Below are 17,726 nucleotides of genomic sequence, written 5' to 3' on the forward strand. Positions count from 1 at the left end.
AGCGACTAAGCACACACATCACATACCCACCTTGGGATTCTATGAGAATTTATTTATCTAACATAAATTAAGCTTTCCTTCAAGATTCACTGATTTAAATGATAGTTAGGATAAGCAGTCACCTCTTTTTATTCAAAGAAGCTCTGTTCTATAAGGTGGCAGCAAACATTGAATTTGCAAACACTGAACCATTGCTTCTAGAGGAAATAGAGGGTTAGAGTCATGCAAGCTTCTATTCACAGCATTTTCAGCAACCAATCAATACATAATTTTGTTTCTTGTGTGTTTCTGTTGAAAGATAGTTTATTTTATATACTGCTGGTGCATTAACATTGAACTCAATGACCAACAACACTGCAATTCATATTGAAGAAAACTTATATAGTAGATGTATTTTCTCCATAGAGTACATCACAGCCTTTTTGCACTTAGGAACATTAGACAGTACTTTAGCACTACTCTGGGGGACAATTTTAAATAGCAATATCACACACACACACACACACACACACACACCCCCAAAACCCTAACCACAGAGATGGAAAAAGTAGACTACGTAGGCGCTAAGTAGACTACAAAGAAAAATGAGAGCTGAAAGAAGACGATAAGAAGGCAGAGAGTTTCTGTATTTGACATCAGCTGGGAATATCCATGTCAAGTGACTCAGATTTTTTGCCACTCTGCCTATAACCATGAATGACCACGAAAGCACTACGGATATTGATTTGGGATTACAAAAAATTTTGGTGAGCAGGAAAACTCACAAATATAGAATATGCAAATAATGAGGATCACCATACAGTTTTTAAAAGGTAGATCAATCTGCTTCTTTCAGTAGGCCTTCCACACAGGTTAATAACAGAAATCAAGATTACTCGTATTCATAGAATTGGCTAAGAATTTAACTTATCATAATATGGTGGTGAAAAGTACAGCCTCTGGAGACAGTTGGTATGAGTTTGAATCCCTGCTCTACCATATAGTAACCAGGCAACCAGATGCAGGTTACTAAAAGTTACTGAATCTTCCTATACTTTGGCTTCCTCATTTGTTAATATAAAATAAAGGTAAGAATGGTATGTGAGGACTGAATAAAAACACAGTAGAGTCAACCTACAAAATAGGAGAAAGCATTTGCAAATCATGTATCTGAAAAGAGTCACGATACACAACTCAAAAACAAAATTTAAATGGGCAAAGGAGTTGAGGAGACATTTATCTAAATAAGATACACAAATGGACAACAAGTATCTGAAACAACACTCAACATCACTAATCATTAGAGAGATGCAAGCCAAAACCACAATGAGATACCACCTCACTTCCATTAGGATGCCTATTACCAAAAATAATAAGTGTTAGCAATGATGTAGAGTAATCAAACCCTTGTGCACTGTTGGTAAGAATGTAAAATGATGCTGCCACTGTGAAAACAGTATGGTGTTTTCTCAAAAAGTTAAAAATTGAAATTACCATTTGATCCAGCAATTCCACTTCTGGGAATACAGCCAAATGAACTGAAAGCTAGTTCCCGAAGAGATATTTGTACAACCATGGTCATGGCTCAGTGGTAAAGAATCCACCTGCAATGCAGGACACCTAAGAGATGCAGATCCAATCCCTGGATAGGGAAGATCCCCTGGAGGAGGGCATGGCAACCCACTCCAGTATTCTTGTCTGGAGAATCCCATGGACAGAGGAGCCTGGTGGGCTACAGTCCATAGGGTCACAAAGAGTTGGACATGACTGAAGTGACTAAGCACGTAGACACACATATGTTTATAGCAGCATTATTCACAAGAGCCAAAGGTAGAAACAAACCACCTGACAATTGGCAGATAAGTGGATAATCAAAAATTAGTATATACCTACAATGGAATTGTTTTTGGTGGAGCAGCACTCTTTTTTTGTTGAAGTATAGTTTACAATGTTGTGTTAGTTTCTGGTGCATAGCAAAGTGATTCAGTTGTGTGTGTGTGTGTGTGTGTATATATATATATGTATATATATATATATATATATGTTTTCCATTATGGTTCAGTACAGGATATTGAATATAGTTCCCTGTGCTACACAGTAGGACCTTGTTGTTTATCTATCTTATATATAGTAGTATGTATCTGTTAATCTCAGCCTCCTAATTTATCTTTACCCCCACCTCCCCTTTCCCTTTAGTTTAGAAAACAAACTTATGGTTTTCTATGTCTGTGAGTCTGTTTCTGTTTCATAAGCAAGTTCATTTGTGTCATATTTTAGACTCCATATATAAGTGCTATCATATTTGCCTTTCTCTGACATTTTATTTAGCATGATAATCTCTAGGTCCATGCATGTTGCTTCAGATGGCATTATTTCATTCTTTTTATGACTGAGTAGTATTCCACTGTGAGAGAGAGAGTGTGTGTGTGTGTGTGTGTGTATAACCTATATCTTCTTTATCCATTCATCTACTGATGGACGTTTAGGTTGCTTCCATATTGTGTGTGTGTGTGTGTGTGTGTGTGTGTGTGTGTTCAGTCTCATCCTATTCTTAGTGACCTCTTCTTTGAGACCTCATAGACTGTACCCCACCAGGCTCCTCTGTCCATGGAATTCTCCAGGCAAGAATACTGAAGTGGGTTGCCATTCCCTTCTTCAGGGGATCTTCCTGACCCAGGGATTGAACCCAGGTCCCCAGGATTGCAGGAAGATTCTTAACTATCTGAGGGAAGCCCAGAAGTCCTAAGAGATTGCCCTTTCCTTTACTTCATTACTTTTTTATTGAAGTATAGGTGAGTTCCAATATTAAATTAGTTTCAGGTATATAGCACAGTGATTCAATATTTTTATAGATTATATTCCACTAAGAGTTATTACAAAGGGATTTCCCTGGTGATCCAGTGGTTAAGACTCTGTGCTTCCCAGTGCAGGAGGTGTGAGTTTGATCCCTGGTCATGGAACTAAGATTCCACATGCTACAAGCAAACCCCCCACCCCCCCAAAAAAAAAAATGCTTTTACAAGATAATGACTATAATTCCCTGTGCTGTACAACTTATCCCTGTTGCTTATCTACCTTTTTAACTTTTTATTGGATTATAGTTGATTTACAAAAAGGTTGCATTTTAAATAATTTCATTTCTGTAACATTTTCAAAATTACAAAATTAAGCTGATGGAGAACAGATCAGTGGTTACCAAGGTTAAGAGAGAGTATGACTTTAAAGGATTAACGCAAAGGAATTTCTTTGAGGTGATGAAAAAGTTCTAGAACCAGACTTTGGTGGTGGTTCCATGGCATAAATTTTATTTCTTAAAACTGTATTCCTACAAAAAAAAAAAAAAAGTGTATGTAATATAAAACATGGTGAGGTTGAAATAAGATCTGTAATTTAGTTATAGTACTAAATAGAGTATAGTTTCTGTTGTTCAGTCACCCAGTCATGTCCGACTCTTTGCGACCCTATGGACTGTAGCACTCCAGGCATGCCGTTCCCCCCCATCTCCCAAAGTCTGCCCATTGCATTGGTGATGTCAGCCAGCCATCTCATCTTCTGATGCTCTCTTCTCCTTCTGTCCTCAATCTTTCCCAGCATCGAGGACTTCTCCAATGAGTCAGCTGTTCGCATCAGTTCAGTTCAGTTCAGTCACTCAGTCATGTCCAACTCTTTGCGACCCCATGAATCACAGCACACCAGGCCTCCCTGTCCATCACAAGCTCCCGGAGCTTACTCAAACTCATGCCCATCAAGTCGGTGATGCCATCCAGCCATCTCATCCTCTGTCGTCCCCTTCTCAGATGACCAAAATACTGGAGTTTCAGCTTCAACATCAGTTCTTCAAATGAGTATTCAGGATTGATTTCCCTTAAGATTGACTGGTTTGATCTCCCTGCTGTCCAAGAAACTCTCAGGAGTCTTCTCCAGCACCACAGTTCAAAGGTGTCAGTCCTTCGGCAGTCACCATCCATAGTGATTTGAGAGCTCAAGAAGAGGAAACCTGTCACTACTTCCACCTTTTGCCCTTCTATTTGCCAGGAAGTAATGGAGCCAGATTCCATTATCTTAAATTTTTTTAATATTTAGTTTTAAGCTGGCTCTTTCATTCTCCTCCTTCACCCTCATCAAGAGGCTTTTTAGTTCTTCTTAGCTTTCTGCCTATCTGAGGTTGTTGCTGTTTCTCCCACCTATCTTGATTCCAGCTTGTAACTCATCCAGGCAGGTATTTCTCACAATGTGCTCAGCATATAGATTAAACAAACAGGGTGACAGCAGACAGCCCTGCCATACTCCTTTCTCAATCTTGAACCAATCAATTGTTCCAAGCAGGGTTCTAATTGTTGACTCTTGACCTACACAGGTTTATCAGGAGAGAGGTAAGATGCTCTGGTAGGCTCATCTCTTTAAGAGCTTTCCTCAGTTTATTATGATCCACACAGTTAAAGGCTTTGGCGTAGTCAATCAAACAGAGGTAGGTGTTTTTCTGGACTTTCCTAGCTTTCTCTATGATCCAGCGAACGTTGGCAATTTTATCTCTAGTTTCTCTTCCTTTTCTAAACCCAGCTTGGACATCTGGAAGTTCTTGGTTCACATAATGCTGAAGCCTAGCATGCAAAATTTTAAGCATGACCTTACTAGCATGGAAAATGAGTGCAACTGTCCAATGATTAGCACATTCTTTAGTACTACTCTTCTTGGAATTGGGATGAGGATTGACCTTTTCCAGTCCTGTGGCCACTGCTAGGTCTTCCAGATTTGTTGACATATTGAATGCAGCACCTTGATGGCATCATCCTTTAGGGTTTTGAATAGTTCTACTAGAATTCCATCACATCCACTAGCTTTATTAACAGCAATGCTTCCTAAGAGCCACCTGACTTCGCTCTCCAGAATGTCTGGCTCTGGGTGAGTGACCACACCATTGTAGTAATCCAATTCACTAAGATCTTTTTGGTACAGTTCTTCTATGTATTCTTTCTGTCTCTTCTTGATCTTTTCAGTAATTGGGGGAAAGACTTGAGAGTTCTTCAGGAAAATTGGAGATATCAAGGGAACATCTTGCCCAAAGATGGGCACAATAAAGGACAGAAACAATGGGGACCTAGTAGACACTGGAGAGATCAAGAAAAGATGGAAAGAATACACAGAAGAACTGTGTATTACACAAAAGATCTTAAAGAACAGTATTACCACAACGGTCTTGGATGGCCCTACATGGCATAGCTCAATATGTATTGTACTAATGTCAATTTAATGGCTTTGATAATTGTACTTTATCACTGGGAAACCACTATTTTTGCAGCTTCTATGTGATCATAAAATCCTTTCAAAGTGACAATTTTAAAGAAAGAACAGGTCCATGTAAGGCCCTCTCTTTATGTTAAAAAAGAAAGTAGTCAGGTAAAGGCAAGGTGTTCATGAAAGTTAAGCAAAAACACCTAGCAGGTAAATAAACTTATCATGAGTTTAACATGTGGGAGACTTTCTGAAAAACCATCTATATCACCTGTTATTAATAATAGCACTATGTAAAACCATACAGATTGCCAGATGACTAAACTTCAAATCTTGTAGCAAATATTCAAAACCATAATAAACACTATTATACTTTTATTGGATTTTTTAATTTGCGAAGGATGTAACAGTACTTAATAAATGCCATGTATTCCCATTACATACTCGAGATACATTGGAAAATTTTAACACATCGTACCATTGGACTGCCACAATAAAAACACATCATTCTCTTGCAGCCCAGGGCAGAATACGACCCCAATTCAACAGTATTCAATGATTCACTAGGAGGTCTCACAGCAGTCAGAATATAGTCATCGTCATGACTATGACTTATTACTTAAGAGGACAAAAAGCATAATCAGGAAAGGCAAAAAGTGTATTTTACCTGTAGTGTGACTATAAACACACATGACTGCATCAGATGAAAATACCTATTATGTGAACATGGCCTTAAAACCTTTGTTAGTGAACAAATTTTTTCAGCTTGCTAGAATCTCCAATATGAAAAACTAACTCTCCAACACTGTGTGTAAATGGAACTGTTCTACATCAAGCAGTAATTTCTCATGGACTTCTATCATAAAATTGAACATCTATTCCTATTAACAAAGTACAACTGGCAACATTTAGTTCCTTCCTGTTTCTCCTGCTCTATCAGTTTCTCCTTAGTCACCTACCACTTCATTAGCTTCTGAAAGTCCTCCTTTTCTAGATTATTTAGCTTTGCTACCCCAAGTGTAGTCCCTGGACTAGCAGGTCAGCATCACCCAAGATGAAATTGTGAAAATTGAGAATCCCAACTCCACCCCAAGTGATTCACATGCACCTTAAAGTTTGAAAACCACTAGTTGAAATGATACCCGATAGCCTATGTGGATGTTTTCTCATAGCAATGCTCTACTTCTCTTCCTTTTTCCTGTGACCCCTGCCACTAGTTATCTTTCAAAAGTTCAGAAAAAAAAGACTCACTTTTAAAATCAAGAGCCTCCACAGCTAGAAGGTACTGATCAATCAGCTAGTCTTCTCATTCTACAGGTATATGACTCCCCTAAGTCCAGTTCAGTTCAGTAGCTCAGTCATGTCCGACTCTTTGCGACCCCATGGACCAGAGTACTCCAGGTCTCCCTGTCCATCACCAACTCCCAGAGTTTACCCAACTCATGTCCACTGAGTCAGTGATGCCATCCAACCATCTCATCCTCTGTCATCCCCTTCTCCTCCTGTCTTCAATCTTTCCCAGCATCATGGTCTTTTCAAATGAGTCAGCTCTTTGCATCAGGTGGCCAAAGTATTGAAGTTTCAGCTTCAACATCAGTCCTTCCAATGAATACTCAGGACTGATCTCCTTTAGGATGGACTGGTTGGATCTCCTTGCAGTCCAAGGGACTCTTAAGAGTCTTCTCCAACACCACAGTTCCAAAGCATTAATTCTTCGGCGCTCAGTTTTCTTTACAGTCCAACTCTCACATCCATACATCACTACTGGAGAAACCATAGCCTTGACTAGACGGACCTTTGTTGGCAAAATAATGTCTCTGCTTTTTAATAAGCTAGGTTGGTCTAGGGTGGTCATAACTTTGCTTCCAAAGAGTAAGCATCTTTTAATTTCATGGCTGCAATCACTATCTGCAGTGATTTTGGAGCCCAAAAAAATAAAGTCAGCCACTTTCCACTGTTTCCTCATCTATTTGCCATGAAGTGATGGGACCACATGCCATGATCTTAGTTTTCTGAATGTTGAGCTTTAAGCCAGCTTTTTCACTCTCCTCTTTCACTTTCATCAAGAGGCTCTTTAGTTCTTCTTCACTTTCTGCCATAAGGGTGGTGTCATCTGCATATCTGAGGTTACTGATATTTCTCCTGGCAATCTTGATTCTAGCTCGTGCTTCATCCAGCCCAGTATTTCTCATGATGTACTCTGCATATAAGTTAAATAAGCAGGGTGACAATATACAGCCTTGACATACTCCTTTCCCAGTTTAGAACCAGTCTGTTGTTCCATGTCCAGCTCTAACTGTTGCTTCCTGACCTGCATACAGATTTCTCAGGAGGCAGGTCAGGTGGTCTGTCATTCCCATCTCTTGAAGAATTTTCCACAGTTTGTTCTAATCCACACAGTCAAAGGCTTTGGCATAGTCAATAAAGCAGAAATAGATGTTTTTCTGGAACTCTCTTGCTTTTTCGATGATCCAATGAATGTTGGCAATTTGATCTCTGGTTCCTCTGCCTTTTCTAAAATCAGTTTGAACATCTGGAAGTTCATGGTTCATGTATTGCTGAAGCCTGGCTTGGAGAATTTTGAGCATTACTTTACTAGCATGTGAGATGAGTGCAATTGTGCAGTAGTTTGAGCATTCCTTGGCATTACCTTCCTTTGGGATTGGAATGAAAACTGACCTTTTCCAGTCCTGTGGCCACTGTTGAATTTTCCAAATTTGCTGGCATATTGAGAGTAGCACTTTCACAGCATCATCTTTTAGGATTTGAAGTAGCTCAACTGGAATTCCATCACCTCCACTAGCTTTGTTCATAGTGGTGCTTCCTAAGGTCTACTTGACTTCACTTTCCAGAATGTCTGGCTCTAGGTGAGTGATCACACCTCGTGATTATCTGGGTCATGAAGATCTTTTTTTGTACAGTTCCTCTGTGTATTCTTGCCACCTCTTCTTAATATCTTCTGCTTCTGTTAGGTCCACGCTATTTCTGTCCTTTATTGAGCCCATCTTTGCATGAAATGTTCCCTTGGTATCTCTAATTTTCTTGAAGAGATCTCTAGTCTTTCCCATTCTATTGTTTTCCTCTATTTCTTTGCACTGATCACTGAGGAAGGCTTTCTTATCTCTCCTTGCTACTCTTTGGAACTCTGCATTCAAATAGGTATATATTTCCTTTTCTCCTAGACTTTTCACTTCTCTTCTTTTCACAGCTATTTGTAAGGCCTCCTCAGACAGCCATTTTGCCTTTTTGCATTTCTTTTCCTTGGGGATAGTCTTGATCCCTATCTAAATTACAGAGCTAATGGCAGAAGCATTTCTGCATACCCTCTCCAGATCTCTAGACCTGGTCTTGTTAGGTTGTCACTGCCTGCAATTTAATATCCAAAACACTGAAAACACATGGGTCAGTAGAGAGGGTTTTTTTGTTTTGCTTTGTTGTAATTTTTAAACAGGCGGGGGGGGGGGGGGGGGGGGGGGGAGGGTTATTTTTAAACCTAGGTCCAACAAATGGCTCTTCTTCACAAGACCACAGCTACTTCATTTCAGACCAACTTACCTTCATACCAGGGCAAAACATAAGTTAATACATAGGGGGCATGCACAGTCAGTCGTGTCTGACTCTGTGTGATCCCATGGACTGTAGCACACCAGGCTCCTCTGTCCATGGAATTTTCCAGGCAAGAATACTGGAGTGGGTTGTCATTTCCTTTTCCAAAGGATCCTCCCCACCCAGAGATCAAACCCATGTCTCCTGCTTGCCAGTCGTATTCTTTAACACTGTGCCACCTGGGAAGCCCTAATATATAACAGAACTGCATGAATTAACATTACATCAAAATTCAGCACACTGGTTCGCCCATGACCCAGGTGTTATCACTCACCATTGTGGACAATCAACTGCTGAATAGGTCTAACATCTTTAAAAAATTAATGAACAATACGGAAACTAACAATTTGGACTGATGGTCAGTAGCATGTCTCCTAGTGCCTCTCTTTTCAATTTCAAAGGCAGAAGCAGAGAAAGGCGCACTGCCACTCCCAAGAAAATAAGAAAACACAAATCTTCATTTGTGCTAAATTTTTACATCATTAATTTCCTTTTCTCAAAAATTTCTGTATTTTTACATGATAGCTTAGGCTGCAGGACAAAAGATCTCAAAAGGGAATTCCTTTCCACTTTGGCTTCATAGACTGGACAGCAAGTCTGAACAACCTTACGTTGCTAGATATCCCTGCTTATCTGCAAAAAAAAAAAGCTAATCTTTTGGCTTGAAAAATAAAACACACCTACGAAAAATTTCCCTTTGCACATATCAGCTGTGTTCCTAATAAGCTTATACATAATCATTTTTATTGCTCACTCACTCAGTCATTTCAGTTGTGTCCGACTCTGGAACCCTATGGCCTATAGCCCACCAGGCTCCTCTGTTCATGGGGAGTCTCCAGGCAAGAATACTGGAGTGAGTTGCCATGTCCTACTCCAGGCAATCTTTCTGACTCAGGGATCAAACCCATGTCTCTTTGCATCTCCTGCATTGGCAGGGAGGTTCTTCACCACTAGCATCACCTACTTGCTCTTAAATATAAGTCTTACAGACTCTAGAGCACATTGATATCTAATGAAACTCTGATGAAATCTTGTGATAATATAGGTATTTCTCCCACAACCATATGTTCTACAACTTAAAGTTTCAGAGAATTCGACTTTCAGCATGACATATGAGAAGTTCCATGGGCCCACTTCCCAGTGAAACTCTGAAAATTATTTTTTTAAATAATCATTTAACATCTCTGGAAGTTGTCCTAGGAGCTTACAGCAAATAAAGAAACACTAAAAATCTAAAACTCAGTAAGAACAGTAAGAGTCTGTAATATTTAAACTAACACTCCTTCCTCCATAGTCCTAGTTCAGCAAGACAGTACTGCATGCCAGACTGGTACGGCCAAGAACCCTCTCCCCACAGCTCCCAATCAGAAAACCATTTTCCCAGGAGGAGCAGGATGTCAGCATTATTTGTCCTGCTGCCACCTATCTGTTGCTGACTACAGAAGAAATTGAAAATCTGAACAGACTTATAAAAAGTAGAAAGACTGAAGTAGTAATCAAAAAACCAGCTACAAAAAAAGACCAGGCTCAAAGAAAGAAAGGGAGGAAAGACTAGGCTCTGTCGGTAAATTCCACCAAAGGTTTTTTAAAAGTTAACACCAATTGTTCACTAATCTCTCCAAAAATAAAACAGGAGGGATCACTTTCCAACTCATTCTATGAAGCTAGTGTTACACTGATAACAAAATTAGACAAATACAAGAAAAGAAAACTATAGACCAGTGTCTCTTACAAATGTGTATGTAAAAATCTTCAACACAACACCAGCAATGTGAATCAAACAATATATTATTAGAATTAAACACCATGGCCAAGTGTAATTTACCCCCAGGAATGCAATGTTAGTTTAACACCCAAAATTAATTTTAAAAATATACCAAACCAGTAAAGTAAAAGTGAAAAACCACCTTATCATATTGTTAGGTAGTTAGAATAGGAAACAGGAGTCCAAAATGGCGGTCGCTTTTTAAAGACAAGGAAGGGAAAAGCCCATGAAAATAGAACAAAGGAAGATCCGAGGACCAGAGTGAGGACCTCAGGTAGAAGAAACAGCACTCCCAGCTAGCCCAAATTACATAGAGCAGGCCCAGGGGGATAGGAAAAGACATATTAAAAGAGGAGCCAAAGCGCTCTCGCTTTCTCTCCCTCCCTCTCCCGTGCGCTGGCGCGCTCCCCCATTCTCTTTTCTTCGTGTCTTTGGGTCGGCATGCCATTATGCCTCGAGGATGGATTCTCCTGCTATTTGCTAAACAAAATAGAGCTGTAACACGGAGCTGTAACACTGATTTGTCTAACAGCTAAGGAAACAGTGGAAAGTGGCTGACTTTATTTGTCTCTGTTGGAGACCTGAGAGCTATAACACGGTCTGTCCAAGACCCAAGAGCTGTGATGCGCTGAGGGCTTTAATGTCCATCACTCCAAATCTTTGTTGTGACAAGACAGAACCAAGGAGAATACACTTGCCTGACAATATCAACAGAGTCAGAAAAAGCATTTGACAAAATCCAAAACTCTTTAATTGTAAAAACTCTTGATGGAAGAAATTTTCACATATGAGATATGGGGAAGTCATTCTTGCTTATATATAATTTAATTTAAACTTTACATGAACTAGAGCAGCCTGTCGAATAGCCTGTCTTATAGCCTGTCAAATATGCATGGTACATCTGCTTGAACCATTAAAGAAAAGAGTGCATTTAAAAATCAAAATGGAGTAACTGTGATTCAGACATCCAAAATGGAGCCAGATGGCCATAGTGGATGTATTTTATTCATGTTACTGCATCACTGAGAACTTAGATTATCTGAACTGTATCAAACTCAATGATACATGCAGCAGTTTTCAAAACAATATCTGCTAATAGCTATCTTATAATCTCAAAAGTCTTTCCTCATAACTCTGCAACTATTTCAAACCCCAATAAATCCTAGCTTAATAAGCATCCTTTCAAGTTCCAGTCCTAGTTCTCGACAAACAACTTACGTAACATTGTGGTTATAAAGTTGTACAAATCTTGTTCTTGAATCTGTGTCTCCCAGGCTGTGGCCCTCAGTCTGACTCAAATAAAGCTCTTCTATTCTTATTATAGATTGTTTATTGATTATTAGCACCTATGTTTTCAACATACTAGGAATAGAAAGGAACTTCTTCAAACAGAAAGAGAACACTCACATGCAAAACTCATAGTTTATACCATACTTAATGGTGAATGACTGGATGCTTTCTACCTAATATCAGACACAAGTCTAGGATGTCCTTCTTAACCACTTCATTTGACTATTATACTGGAGGCTGAAAATTAGCCAATTAAGTGGGAAAAAATTAAAGGCTTCCAGATTGGAAAGGAAGAAGTAAAACTATCTTTAATCACAGATGACATGAACTTGTATATAGAAAATCCTCAAGAATTCAGTAAAAACAAACAAACAAAAACTATTAGAGCTAATAAACAATTCAGCAAGGTTGAGGGATACAAGATCAACATACAGAAATCAACTGTATTTCTATGTACTGGCAATGAACAATCCGAAAATAAGAAACAACTGCATTTACAATAGCATCCAAAGAATTAAACACTTGGGAATAAAAGTAACAAATTATATATAAAATATATACTCTGAAAACTACAAAATATAGTCAAAAGAAATAAAAGATCTAAACAGGAAAACACACCATGTTGATGGTTCTGAAGCCTTAACGTTATTAAGATGGCAATACTTCCCTAATTGATCTCCACATTCAATGCAATCCCTACCAGATTTCCATGGCTTCTTTGTACAAATTGACAGGCTTCTGCTGAAATTCTGATAGAATTACCAGGGACTCAGAATGGCCAAAAAAATCTTTTAAAAGAAGAACAAAATTGGAGAACTCATATTTCTCCCATTACAAAAATTACTACAAAGCAACAGGAATCAGGACAGTATGAGTAGGCATAGACAAATAAAAAAGAACTGAGAGTCCAGAAATAAACTCATGCTTATAGGAGCCTTACTCATAATACCCAAAAGGTGGAAATGACCCAATTGCCTACCAATTAATGAATATATAAACACAAAGTAGCGTAGCCAAACAGTGAATATCAGTCAATGATGAAAGGAATGAAGTAACTAACATATGCTGCAACACAGATGAAACTTGAAAACATTACTTCAAGAGAAAGAAGCCAATCACAAAAGACAACATATTATATGATTCCATTTATATAAAATGTACAGAATACACAAATCCATAGAGACAAAGTAAGTTGGTGGTTTCTCAGGTTTGAAGGAGAGGAGAAGACAGGAAAGTTATAAGTACATGGTATAAGGTTTCTTTCTGAAGTGATAAAAATATTCTAAGATTTACTCTCGTGCAACTGATGGTTGCACATATCTGTGAACAGATGAAAACAACTGAATTGTATACATTAAATAGTTTAATTGTATGGCATGTGCATTATATTTCAATAAAGCTGCTATTTTTTAAAGAGTAAATAGTGATGAACATATGGGGGATTGCTTTACTATTATTTATGTTTTTGTTTATGTTTAAAATTTCCCATAATAAAAAATAATAAAATAATATTTTACTCTTTTTAATAATTAAGTACCTTTATTTTTATTTTTCATTTTCTAAAATGTTTTATTTTTTATTTGGCTGCACTGGATCTTACTTGGGGCACATAGGATCTTTGAACTTCACTGCAGCATGTGGGATCTTTACTTGCAGTGTGTGGGATCTAGTTCCCTGACCAGGGATCAAACCCAGGCCTCCTGCCTTGGGAGCGTGGAGTCCTGGTCACTGGATCAAAAGGAAGTCCCAAAGTTTCACCTTTTTAAAAGTAGGATACTCCTGTATTTTGGCCACATTTACCACTCTATCAGAACAACAACAGGTTGGCAAATTAAATTCAAAAGATTAGCAAAATAAATTCTACCCTTTCTCCTAGAAGGACATCCTACCCCATTGAGAGAGAAAAAAATTAACCGTAAATTAAAACTCATATAAGATGCTAATTCATTTTCCAAGTTCAAAAACATACAGGTCTTGACTTTAACATATTAAGGTAAGCAGTTGGATGGCAGAGGTCTATTACTGGCAGGAAAGGAAGAAGGAAGAAACAATGGTAATAAGGCATTTTCAGCCATGAAATCTGGCTTTTTTTGTTACAAAAACAAATTTAAAATATTCCAAATGACAAAAGTTCAATATGCATAAATTGATTTTAATTTTATTTAATTAATTGTCTTCAATAAAAGTAAGAAATAAGAATTTGCATTTTATCCCCTATTCATTCAGTGTTGATTTCCAGCTCCTTAATGATTTTCTATTTTTTGTCTGTTGTGCTTAGTCACTTAGTCGTGTTCGACTCTTTGCAACCCTCTAGACTGTAGCCCACCAGGCTCCTCTGTCCACGAGATTCTTCAGGCTAGAATTTTTGAATGGGCTGCCATTTTCCTCCTCCAGGGGATATTACTGACCCAGGGATAGAACCTGCATCTCCTTTGTATCCTGCATTGTAGGCGGATTCTTTACCCATTGAGTTATCAGGGAAGCCCTTTTCTGTTTTTAAATAAATGTAAAATAAAAACCAAATATCAGGTTTTTCATGGCTATCATCTCCCTTCACTAGAAAAGAAAATAATAGCTAACATTTACTAAGCATTTACCAAGGCCCCAGGTACCATTCTAAGTGATTTGCAAGTATTCTAATCTTCACAACAGAACTACAAAGTAAACCATAGATACTATTTTATAGGTATTCTTGAACAAAGAGAGGTTAAGAAACCTGCCCAAGTGATCACAACTATGAACAGCAAGAAGTTGGAAGTAACACCCAAAACCAGACTATTTACTTATAAAAAAGGGCAGCCACCTCACAACAATTAAAAAGCTATAACTCTGTTAACATTAATTCTAATCACTGTGAGTTCAGACCTTAGGAAAGTATCTCCCATATTTAGTTAAAATTTTAAAGGATGATTAGAAAACAATAATTAGAAGGTTTTAACAGATGCATATTATAAATAGCCACAAAAGACTGATCTCTTAGACCTTAATAAAATATTAAACAAGAACTCATCTCTTTATCCCTTAAGCTCCAGAAATTCTCTTCCACGCTTCTCACTTTCTTTTTTGTTTTTAATACTTATATATATGTTATCTCCCACACCAAGTTTACTCAGATTTAGTTTTCACTCAAGACGTGGGTGTTTTAATACCTCATTTGCTTAGTCCTAAAATATGAAAGGATGGCTAGATGAACAGCTATGGCAATAATAACCCCAAGAATCTTCTGGAAGGAACACATGGGTGAGATGGCAGATGCTGAAATTAGGAGGCTAAGACATTGACACTGTTGCTTTTCATTTCAGGAGCTTTATTTTCTCCAGGTCATGCTAGTGCTGCCTCGAATTTTGGAAAACATTGGTCAGGTCTTCCAGTCCAGGCAAGATGACAAATGCACAGAGTTAGAAGAATGTTGCTTTTGAAGACAATATTATAGACTCAATGCTAAAATTTTAATAAAAGCCACAAAAGATGAAAGAGCCCAGGAGAGGGAGTTGGACAGATCTCAACTGTATGACTTTAGACAAGTTCCTCTTCCTCTAGATTCCCAGTTGTTCTGGGAAGATGGGAGAATAAAACAGCCTAATACATGTAACTACTTAGCCCACTGCCCAATCCATAGGAAGCACTCAATAAATGTCAGATAAGAGTCAGTAGTAACAACAGTAGTGCTGGTGGTGGTTATGATATGTTCTGAGCAAGACAAAACCACAAATGTGAATGTGAACGTCCCCTCTGGAACGAAGATTTAAACTGAAGTTGAAAAAAATGACAGTAACTTTTCATTAATCAGCAAGAATGCTTTGTGTTTCAATGATTTTTGAGAAATTCCTTATCCTGAGGGATAAGATTTGCTACAAACTTCAAAAGTTGCAAAGCTTTAAAAATTACTATATCCTATTGATACTGGATTTTTTTTGCCCCTTCAAAGAAGGTTTCCATCCAGAAGTCTCACCAAAAACATAAGTGTGTGGTTGTAATTTAAGAACAATTACTCATAATTACACAAAATGAAAAATTCCTTAAACTTATAACTTGTAAATCATTTGCAGAATTTACAAAGTTTCTTTTATATATTATTCTAAATAATATTTCAATCTATTCACCAAAAAATCTTCAACAAATACTCTCTTTACGTATTTGCAGCAAATACGGAAAGAGGTTAGAAAAACTTCTCCCTCTCTGAATACTCACAGACTTTAGCTAAGACTCATCCTTTTCCCTCCAGCATCCTCAACTTGTGGATGTCTGTGAAATGGTTTCATTTTTAAAGTAAAAGTGAGATGGATGTGGGGCAGGCAGGTGGGAAAGATCCTTAAAATTGGAGTCAACTGCAGGGCATTGAACTGGGGAAGAGAGAGTTCACCTCAGTTCATCTAAACTGCTGTGGTCTGCAATGTAAAGGGAGGAGAAGGAATAATCCTACTGCAAGAAGGAATTAAGGGGTATTAGTACATGCATCCTACTTCAGTCACAGGCTGGGAACTGCTTTGACCATTTGTTCAGGAGACTTGTTGAAGTGTCACAGGAGAATGCTTGTGCACCATGTGACATTTCCGAACGGAATCTTTAAAAATTCGTATCACCCTTTCTCGACATGTTCACAGGGTCACACACACACACATTGTTCTGGTTGTTTTCTTTTGAATGCAAACATATTCCATAAGAAACCTGTTATCCTCTATCTCCCAAAGCCATTACATGGCATCAGAGAATCGATCTGATAAAATATATATATATATATAATAAAATAAAACACGGAAAGGGCATTCATGAATACGATGTTTAATTCTAGACATACTTTCTTACCTGATGCTGAATCAGGTGGGTCCTGCCCCACCGTCCTTCGCGGTCTCTACAGATTTCCCTTTAAGAATGTCTGCCAGGGTCCCAGGGCTGGAACGACGAGCAATATCGGACGTCGCAGAGAAAAGCAATCCTTACTACTCCTTCTCGTTCTCCTGATCCAACTTGTCCCACGACCCAGGCAAAGAGAGCGTCTCACCAGGTAGCACCACCAGTTCCACGGAGTTGGAGTGATCCCATCAAGTAGCTCTCCCGCATCCTCTCTCTGTCACCCTCAGAGACGAGCAGGAAAAACGGCATCAGTCCCGTGGCAGAGATCAGGCAGGAGAGAACAGAGGAAAGTAATGCTGCTCACAAAGAGGAGGAAATGATGAAGGAGGCAGTGAGTGGGATGTAGCAGAAAAAGGACCGCAGCGGCGGAAGGGACACCTCCCGATTCAAGCCTAACTCCAAGCCATCTTCGCCCTGTTGTCATAGCATTTTACAACGAACGCTTCTGCGCAAGTCAGATCGCTGAGTCCCAATGCCTTCTGGGGGTTGTAGTCCTGAGTGCCTCCGGAGCGCGGAAGACGGAGACTTTTTCCTGATTGTTGGAATCAAATTTCTACTGGGCGGAGCTGGAGCGAACCATTGCCTACTCCTCGTTAGCGGTGAAACAGAATTAATTCGATTCCCGTTTTCTGTTCTCAGACAGACTTGGACGCGGGTTCTGAGGAAATCCGCCTCCCGCCTCTGGCGCGGACGAAGCCACGCCCCCCAAGCCAGGCTCCGTCCCCGTCGCCCGAGGGTGGGGCTTTTCCCGGAGGCGTGGCTAGGGCGGGGCTCGGGTGCGGCGGGGGGCGGGGCGAGGTGGGGCTGGGGGCGGGGTCCCAGTAGGTTTCAGGGCCGGAGCATCAGAGGCTCTGGGCACCCAGCGACCTCTTCTCTTGAACTGGTAGGCGCAGGAGGCCGGGTCCATGGAAGAAGCAGCCGTGGCGAGGGTGAGCGCAAATATGTGCGCCCTGGTGGCTGGGGTTCTGCTGGCCCAGTACATGTTCACCTTAAAAAGGAA

General features: G+C 39.3%; 1 protein-coding gene across 7 annotated transcripts in view; it reads right to left on the minus strand.

Annotated features, from left to right (window-relative positions):
- Positions 1-17,439, minus strand: part of BBS9 (Bardet-Biedl syndrome 9) — a 438,091-nt gene extending 420,652 nt beyond the window's left edge. For 5 of the 7 annotated variants that reach the window (XM_061165393.1, XM_061165394.1, XM_061165395.1 and 2 more), the window contains exon 1: positions 16,679-17,437. The gene's annotated coding sequence lies outside the window, so the exon portion shown is untranslated. Of the gene's footprint in view, positions 1-16,678 lie in introns of all 7 variants that reach the window. The other 2 variants (XM_061165397.1, XM_061165398.1) reach the window with 2 other exon arrangements.
- Positions 17,440-17,726: the final 287 nt, after the last annotated feature.

The sequence above is a fragment of the Dama dama genome, chromosome 18 (assembly GCF_033118175.1).
Source record: "Dama dama isolate Ldn47 chromosome 18, ASM3311817v1, whole genome shotgun sequence".
NCBI lineage: Eukaryota > Metazoa > Chordata > Mammalia > Artiodactyla > Cervidae > Dama > Dama dama.